Raw genomic sequence first — 8737 nt, 5'->3', positions numbered from 1 at the left:
TACCAATAAACCTAAATTATCCGGAATGAAAGCTTGTGACTAAGGGAGAAAAGGAGTATTCTACTTAAGTATAGTAGTCTGGTCCCTTTTTACACCCTTGGTTTACCGATTAAATATTAGCATACGGTATTTTGTTTGTTTTCATTGTGTATAGCGAAGTATTTCTAATTAATGCATTGTGTATTTATAATAACTAATTAAACGTATTAAAAAATACAAGCCAATTTTTTAAACCTATCGTACTAAAAAATGCCGGAACATTTTCCCCCGATCAGACTACGGTTTCTCTATTACATAGAAATGGGCGGAGATATTTAGATTAGATACTATAAAAAGAATATCTTGATATGATATTTTTCTTTCAAAGACGAATTATATATGCTCAAGATTCACAATCAACTACAAATACAATTTTCTATTTATAAATCTTTGATAAATAATACTCTATGACAAGATGAACCAAACAAGTCCATACTGATAGATATATAAAACTGAGTACGTTTCAACTGAGAACTAGCACGTATAGTGTTGGCAATTACCTGTAACGATACAAATCAACGTGTCTTGTTATAATTCTAAACAGGTCATAAAGAGGTTAATCGCATGTAAATGAAGTCAGCGAAAAGATTCAAAATCACAATACTTTTAATTAGAAAACATAGAGCACAAGGTTGTTCAACAAAGATATTTTCACTGAACCTTTACACATATAATATACACATTATATTTCAAACTCGACTCTGAACAAACCCTGTGCTCGGTGTTTACGAAAGCTTTGAAGTGTGTACGTGTCACTGATTTCTTTTGATATTCATGAAAATCGAAGGACTCTATCTTCAACACGCAGCTTCGTATGCTGCCTATATCTATTGTTTGACATTTTTAAATGACGATTCAAATAATAAAACATTGGTTAATAATAAAATTTAATTTTTAAATCTTTCAATAAATGTTCGAAATTTGACGAGTAACTGGGGACCACAGATAAGCCTTATTGAGACTTGTTCTTTATATATATCTGAATGTACGAAACTTATCCGGAATAGATAAAAATTTTACTAGGATAACTGAAATAAACTCACTTATCCGAGACCAGGCTCGTGTAAGTGGTATTATTGCCTTGACCAGTGGAATTCTTAATCCTTGGTTCCATCTCTGGTGTTTCAAGGGGTCCTTGTTCTGCCTTTTCTTGAATGTTCCAGGATAGTCTTTGACGTCGAGAAATGCATGTTGTTTGAAATATAAAAGCGGAGGCGTTAGCTTATTTATATTTTAAATAACAATTTGAGACCGAGGAGGTTATCCTGCATCATTCACGACAACAAGAAATTTATTTCTACTCTACTAACGGTCTCTAAAACACGGCTAATCGTTACCTCTAAAAAATCTAATAGATATGTAAGTTTACCATGTCGCGATTAGTCTGTTCCATTTAACACCAGAGGGTCAATTTGTTATCCCCTCGCGCAACTAGTTGGGGAGGGGATATAGCATCGCTACTGTGCGTATGTGATTGTGTTTGTGTGTTAGTGTGTCCGTTACAGCTTGTGGGCAAAAGTTAAAGAGAACCTTTAGACTATCAATTCTCAGCTTCCACATACTTATGTGGCATTGTAAAAGGACGAACCCTATTCATTTTCAAATTAATCGGTGAAATATTTCTCAAAATATTGCGTTTTTACTACCTTCAAACCCTGAAATTTTATGTACGACTTAACAATACTGGCTTCCGCTTAATCGACCTTGGAAAGTTCGGGTCGCTTCGATAGACTCGCTTCAGTAAGTTCACCCAACTTTGTATCAAATTTTTGCGTATTGTCATATTATTGTGCGTATCTTGAGACAGTCTGTATGAATTAAGTTTCATCTCGGATGCTGAGTAATTGAAATAATTTGATGAACGTCGCGGTTTCATTATCAAATTTCCACAGGTGTCTGTTTACAATACGGAATTTATTCGTGAGGCACACGTAATTCATGAGAGCTATAAAGACATTTTGCAAGTTTAGGTCTATGGTTTCAGTGACCTCTCAACACCGGTATATTGTCATTTTTATTACGAAAAAATATTGTCTCCGTGGGTATTCTCAGATTTTATGCATATAGCATGCAACTTTGAGATATACCTAGGAAGATAAATTACTGAAACTTAGAGCATTCGTGATATGTTTCTGCTAGGAATAAGGGAAACTGCCTAGTTACGTATGCATGTTATGCCCCCCCCCCCCCCCCGATGCTATGCACTTTGGTTTAAAAATGACACCCCCCCGATGATTTGTTAAAAAAATAATTAGTGCTGCAACATATTTTATTTTCTTTACCTTATTTTAAACCTACGCAGCTAGGTTAAGGAGTCTCGTGGGTGTAAGTTCCAAACATACGATTTTTGAAAAATTTTGAATGGTGAATTGTCAGTTCATAAGTAAACTCTGTGCCAAGAAAGAAAAATATTCCCCGACTAGTTTGTCAGGTAACAGCGCTCAAAATATGGTCATTTTTATTGGTCCTACGTGTAATTTTACATAGGATTATATAGGAAAAACGGACAATACCTTCTTCATTGTACTATTAAAAAAGACACAAACATAAGATTTATTTGAAATTTATACCAAATCATCCTCAAATATTCACCTTCTGAAAAATAAAAAAAAAATGGGTGTTATGGACTAAATTTTCTTATCATTGACAAAAGTTCAAAAACTTTTACTGGTTTATCTGTGATATTGATTTATCAGGAAATGCAAGTTTTGAATGAATTCATAATAAATGCAGAAGTGTACACATCAATTTCTTACATTTAATTGTCTTTTAGTTTTAATCACCTATGTCATCACAATAGATCATTTAATGTTCAAGGTCATAATGATAAGGTCAAGGTTATGAAATAAAATTAACTAGAGCTGTCCAAAGTGTACTTATACCCCCGCTAGGTTTTTCAGAGAAGGTGCCAAGTCACTAATACTAGGATTGGTGTTCAGAATTTGTTTAAACATTAACTGGTAATTGATCATTATAAATTTTTAATAAATGAAACTAAGGCGTGGCCTAATTGAACATCAATACTGATATGGACCGAACACGAATTATGAACTTTTCCTTTCAGTGACCTTGAACTTGCACAAATGACCTTGGATCAAAGTCTTGACACACCCTTAGGTCATAAGCAATCTTTGTGTAAAATGGTAACTCACCAAGTTTATCCATAAGAAAGAAATGGACCCGACACGAATTATGAACTTTTTCTTTCAGTGACCTTGAACTTGCACAAATGACCTGGATTCAAGTTTTTGCATAAGAAAGATATGGACCAGACATGAATTATGAACTTTTTCTTTCATTGACCTTGAACTTTCCCAAATGACCTGGATTCAAGTTTTTGCAAAAGAAAGATATGGACCGGACACGAATTATGAACTTTTTCTTTCAGTGACCTTGATCTTGCCCAAATGACCTTGGGTTAAGGACATGACACACCCTCAGGTCATGACCTTCTGTTAAGGACATGACACACCCTTAGGTCATGAGCAATCTTTGTGTGAAGTAGAAGATTCTAATGCTCCTACGCAAGAAAGATATGGACCAGACATGTATGCACAGACAGCTAGACAAACAGACAGATGGACAAGGTGATTCCTACATAACCCCCAAACTTTGTTTTTGGGGGGTATATTATAATAATAATTAATATAATATGCATTTATAGTACATGACCGGATGGTTTTCTTGCATATGTTTTATACACATTGCAAGAGAGAATGCATGATCATATATCTCGAGAAATGTGCATGCTTGCAAAGATTGTTTCAATAAACTTTCCAAATTTTAAGACCACAGGTCAAGGCCAATTGTAGGAAAGTTGGCATAAAACCTTTAATAAAACATTTGCTTTTCATCTTGAATGTCTAGAATATACATGTATATTTTATATTTTATGAGACTGTGTAGAAAATACAGCAACACTGATCATACTGATGTAGGATTAGAATCAAATTAAAATGCATGTATGCATGTCACAGGTATAAAAAAATATAGAAATAATAGAACGATGGTAAACAAGCATTCTGTGAGTATTGCCATAGCAATACTAGTCCCCTATTGGCAAGTGAAATCTGGTTTCCATGAAAAATTGAAAATGTCCTAATTCAGTCAAAAATCACTGAAGCGGAATGAAATTCAAACTTGATCTATTAATTAATTTAAAGTCTTATTAAAAGAATTAGCTCAAAATGTTCAAGCTTTTAAAAAAAATGTGGAAAACCATTAAAAATTTAAAAGGTCATAATTCCGTCAAAAATCAATGAAGCAAAACCAAATGCAAACTTGATCTATAACTCATCAGGATACATTCACATACCAAAAATGAGCTCAATATCTCCAAGCGTTTAGAAAAAAGTACGGAAAACCAAGTGGGACAGACTGACAGACAGAGAGACAGCTAGACAACTAAACAGACAGACAGATAGATGGGCAGACAGACGAAGAGGAAACCTATAGTCCCCTCTGATTTCACTTGTAGGGGACTAATAATCAGATTGCTTTAAAGCAAAATTTATTCCCCTTAACACACTGCATACTTTACAAATAATTCCTAAGTTGCATGTAAATAAGTATTTCAATCAACTTAATTTCATAAGAATATTTTTTAAGACTAGTCAATATATAAAAATATTAACTATATTCAACTAGTACATGTACTGTGGAATCATCATTGTTCGTGGGAGATCAATGTTCGTGGATTTCGTGGGTCACCCTTACCCACGAATTTACATCCCCACGAACAATTTTTTTGTCAACGTACTGATTAATTAAACCTACCAAATAAACGAGCTGCCCGCGAAATAAAATCCCCACCAACCAATAAAATTTTGCTTGCCCACGAACATTGACCCCCACGAATTTAAATGATTCCACAGTATTACAGACTGAGTCATGTCAATTAAGATATATACCAGATTTAGAGCTAGATATAGACTGCTTGAATTGAATCATTATCAATGACATACATATAAAGGATGAAAACAAAGGAAGCATAAAACTTATGAATATGCAACATCTATGATTTTTCAGTTTTATGAGGACTACAGTGTATATATATTCATGGTGGAGAATAGATTATTGAAATGTGTTTCTCACATTCCAGCGTGCACCATACTTTTGAAATATAATCTCCAAATATTTCATTTTTTTATTGAAATGCATACTGCATGTATATATAATATATAGAGTGTACTTTACATGTAAACAATAACGCACATTTATAATTAACACATCATAAGTACCGGTATGCTTATCTTGCTTAGTGCCAGGTTTGTGTTATCATATTGTACAGAAATCAGGGATAAAAAGTTACTTTACTCAAAAATTTCATGTATTCTAATTGAGAAAAAATTATTAGAGTCATTAAAAGAAAAGGAATAAAGGTTTTCAACCTAAAGGTTTTTATAATCAATTGACTTTATAATTTAGAAAGAAGAAGTATGCTATAGTTATCAAATCCAAATCTGCAAGCAGAAATATATATATGTACATGTAATTCTTTTTCTAGGCAAGCATTCATGTACAAAATTCAGTGACTCAGTGGTATGTCCCTTTCTAAAATTTTTCGTTATTGATAATTAACTAAAATTTCATTTCATATGATGCATTCTAGTCCTATAATGACAAAAAAAAATATCCTTATAAATTATATTCAATAACCTGTAGCAACCTTGACATTAATGTCAAATACTCCCCGACCTTTGACATTGTCTGTTGGGTAAAGCATCTTTCCTTAATCACTGTTAATACACTTTGTTCATGGAGCCACAATCTGGGCACTGGACATACAGAATCCTTTTCATTGTAAATTTTTCTGTTCTACTCCTTATTGAATGCATTTTACAGATGATAAATATAATAATATCAGGGGAGTAGCTCCAATTGTGGCAACTGCCTCATTAGATTTTTCAGCAACATCCCTTAATACATTGCAGAAAATATTTGTTTGAAAACTAATGGTTTTTATCCCATGTTTACCCCTTTATCCCATGGATATCACTTATTGGATATTTTTTTTGATATTTGATAAAAGGAATGTCCCGTAATTTGTGATTGGATGTGATTTTTATCCAGCTTGTGTGTTTTTATCCCCTCGCCAAGGCTCAGGGATAAAAAAAAATACACAACTTGCTGGATAAAAATCATATTCAACCATATATCATGGGAGATTCTATATATATTTAACATTTAAACAAATCTATAAAATGTTGTATTTTCATAAAAAATTAATAAAATAGGTATTGTAGGTACGTTATGTTGCATTTCCATAGCAAAGTCTAAATAGTGCCTATATTTCTTTGTAACAAGAATAAAAAGTAAAATGTAGGTATAAGAAATAAAATATCGTTTTTTGAGTTTCATCGGGATATGATATGAAGTTGGTGTGTGATCAAATCTACTATAACATCCTTTGGGCATTTTAGAATTTGATCTTTTATTTCTTAAATGTGTTAGAAGTTTGAACATGTTGAAAAAAACATTTTTTATTTTGTGGCGGTCAGACGGGATCGCCGGTGGCCAGATAGCTCAGTTGGTAGAGCACCTGACTGGAGATTCAGGGGGCCCGGGTTCGAATCCCGGTCTGGTCCGCTGCATTTTTCTCCTTTCCCGTTACATTTGGTGCCGTGCCATGCCCTGGAAGTGACAGGTGAAAGACCTGCCAGGGAAGAGCCTGGGTTGTTGTCTTCGGGGGGCCGAAGACCTTTAAGGAGGGAGGAATGTGAACATAATGCATCTCCTTTGCGAAATATATTAAATCAACCTTAAATCAAATATCCAGTTAATGAAATTCAGATGTTAAGGCTTTCTTTTCGTAATCTTTTCACAATGTATATAAAATAATATTTTTAAACACAGCTATGTTGATTATTAATTCCCAAGTTCCAACTCCGTTTTCTTTCCATTTTTAGAAATTTTTTTAAACTAACCATTGTAGTGTAAATGTGTGAGAAAGATAACAAATACCGGACAAAAATACTAAATTAGCAATGATCCAAACAATATTTTTAATTTTACATGGGAAAACCGGTGGATTTTTTTTTTCTTTTGGTTTTCCTGATGTGTATATAAATGAGTGATAGAATTGAATTTCAAATATGAATATCTTTGTTGTATATAGTTAAGCTTTTAATGAATATGTAATTTTCAGCCCAAACAAAACTTTACGAATCTAAAATTAAATTACATTACAGAAAATATTCATTTGGAGCAAAGGCAATTACTGGTATGATAGGTCAAGGTCAAAAGGTCAATTATGATGATACCCAAAGAAAGGTCTTGGCATGATCGAGTTGGATTTGATAAACGGTGAGCATTTTCAACATTTTCTCAATCAGAAGCCGCAAAGAAATATATTTTATAGAATACATTCCTTCATATTTGTAGCAAGAATTACCATATACTTTTAAATGGAATTAAATTTTCGGAAAGATTTAGGGGAGAAAAAAGGTTTTCCCCTATTTTTCTGTAACATTGTTGAAAAAAAAAATAAAGTTTGATTTTTCTTTGAATGTATATAAAATAGGTGTCGGTCGCAAACAGTTAAATTTCTTCTAGAACTGTCACTAGCCTTCAAAGAATATCCGCTTTCTTTTGTTTATAATGTAAAAACATTCGTATCTGCATTGACATGTTGATGCATTATTTCTAGTTATTGATCTGTTCATTTAATCATTCTTTTCTTTGATGTTACAAATGATGAATGAACCTGCTTAGTAATTAAACTCACGTTTCAATTCCGTTTTTAAAATTTAAATTGAAAGAAATGATTGGTCGACATATAAAATCTAGGATGGAATAAAAGGCCTCAACAACACTGCATGATTGGTCTGCAGCGGTCTTCAACAAAATGGGGAAAGTGTTGGCTGTTATAATGCTTCTTTTTTCTCTGCTTAGCATAATTTATGGTAAGTTTTTACGATGATTCTAATTAATTCATTATAATAAATAGTTCATTTTATATATCTTGATAGACTGCAGCAAACAAAGTTCCATTATTTCTTGTATTTCTAGTCAGGACAATATTTCAATACATTTTTATTCCTCGTTTAATGATAAGTAGCAAAGATTTCATGGAAAACAAATTTAAAATCTTATTACTCTACATCATGTAGATTTAATGTATGACTTTAATTTTTTTTTTATGATTTGAAAGTTTGATTTCATTTTATATCTGGTTTTTTTTTTTTTTTTTTTTTTTTTTTTTTTTTTTGATCGAAAATTATTTATAATAAGATTTTTTTTAATATTAAAAAAAAATTGTGTTCGAAATAGTTGTTTATTGAATGCAATTCGTTACATTTCAGATCAGGGAGGTTGACACTACTGAGAAGATGTACATGTAATACAAAAATGAGAAAATAAAAAAGACACTAAAAGAGCTTCTTCATTTGTTTGGTTTATTGATAAGTCCCTTATGCCCTTGAAGAAATAAAATCTTGAGCAGACAAAATAAATTCTGAAAATAAATTAATAACTTTGTTTTTTCAATCTAATGCATACTGCTGCTTTGGTTCTTTCGGTAAAGCAGATTCATTAAAAGTGACCGGTTGTGTGATTGAATCTTAACATGTGACAGGAATGAAATTAACAACACAGGGCCCTGTTTTACAAAAGAACGTACGACAAAGTCTAAAAAAAAAATTCTCTTAATATTTTTTGGTAATTATTTTGATTTAAATTTATTTTACGGAATTAATCT

General features: G+C 32.2%; 1 non-coding gene across 1 annotated transcript; it reads left to right on the top strand.

Annotated features, from left to right (window-relative positions):
- The first annotated feature begins 6553 nt into the window (after positions 1–6553).
- Positions 6554–6626, top strand: Trnas-gga (transfer RNA serine (anticodon GGA)). Its single transcript has one exon. It is a non-coding gene; the product is annotated as a tRNA-Ser (tRNA).
- Positions 6627–8737: the final 2111 nt, after the last annotated feature.

This window comes from Saccostrea echinata, unplaced genomic scaffold, assembly GCF_033153115.1.
Source record: "Saccostrea echinata isolate AGI-Se365-2 ecotype Australia unplaced genomic scaffold, CSIRO_AGI_Sech_v1 ptg000001l, whole genome shotgun sequence".
Classification (NCBI taxonomy): Eukaryota; Metazoa; Mollusca; class Bivalvia; order Ostreida; family Ostreidae; genus Saccostrea; species Saccostrea echinata.
Note: the sequence above shows the minus strand (reverse complement) of the source record. Positions and strands in the feature narration are given on the sequence as shown.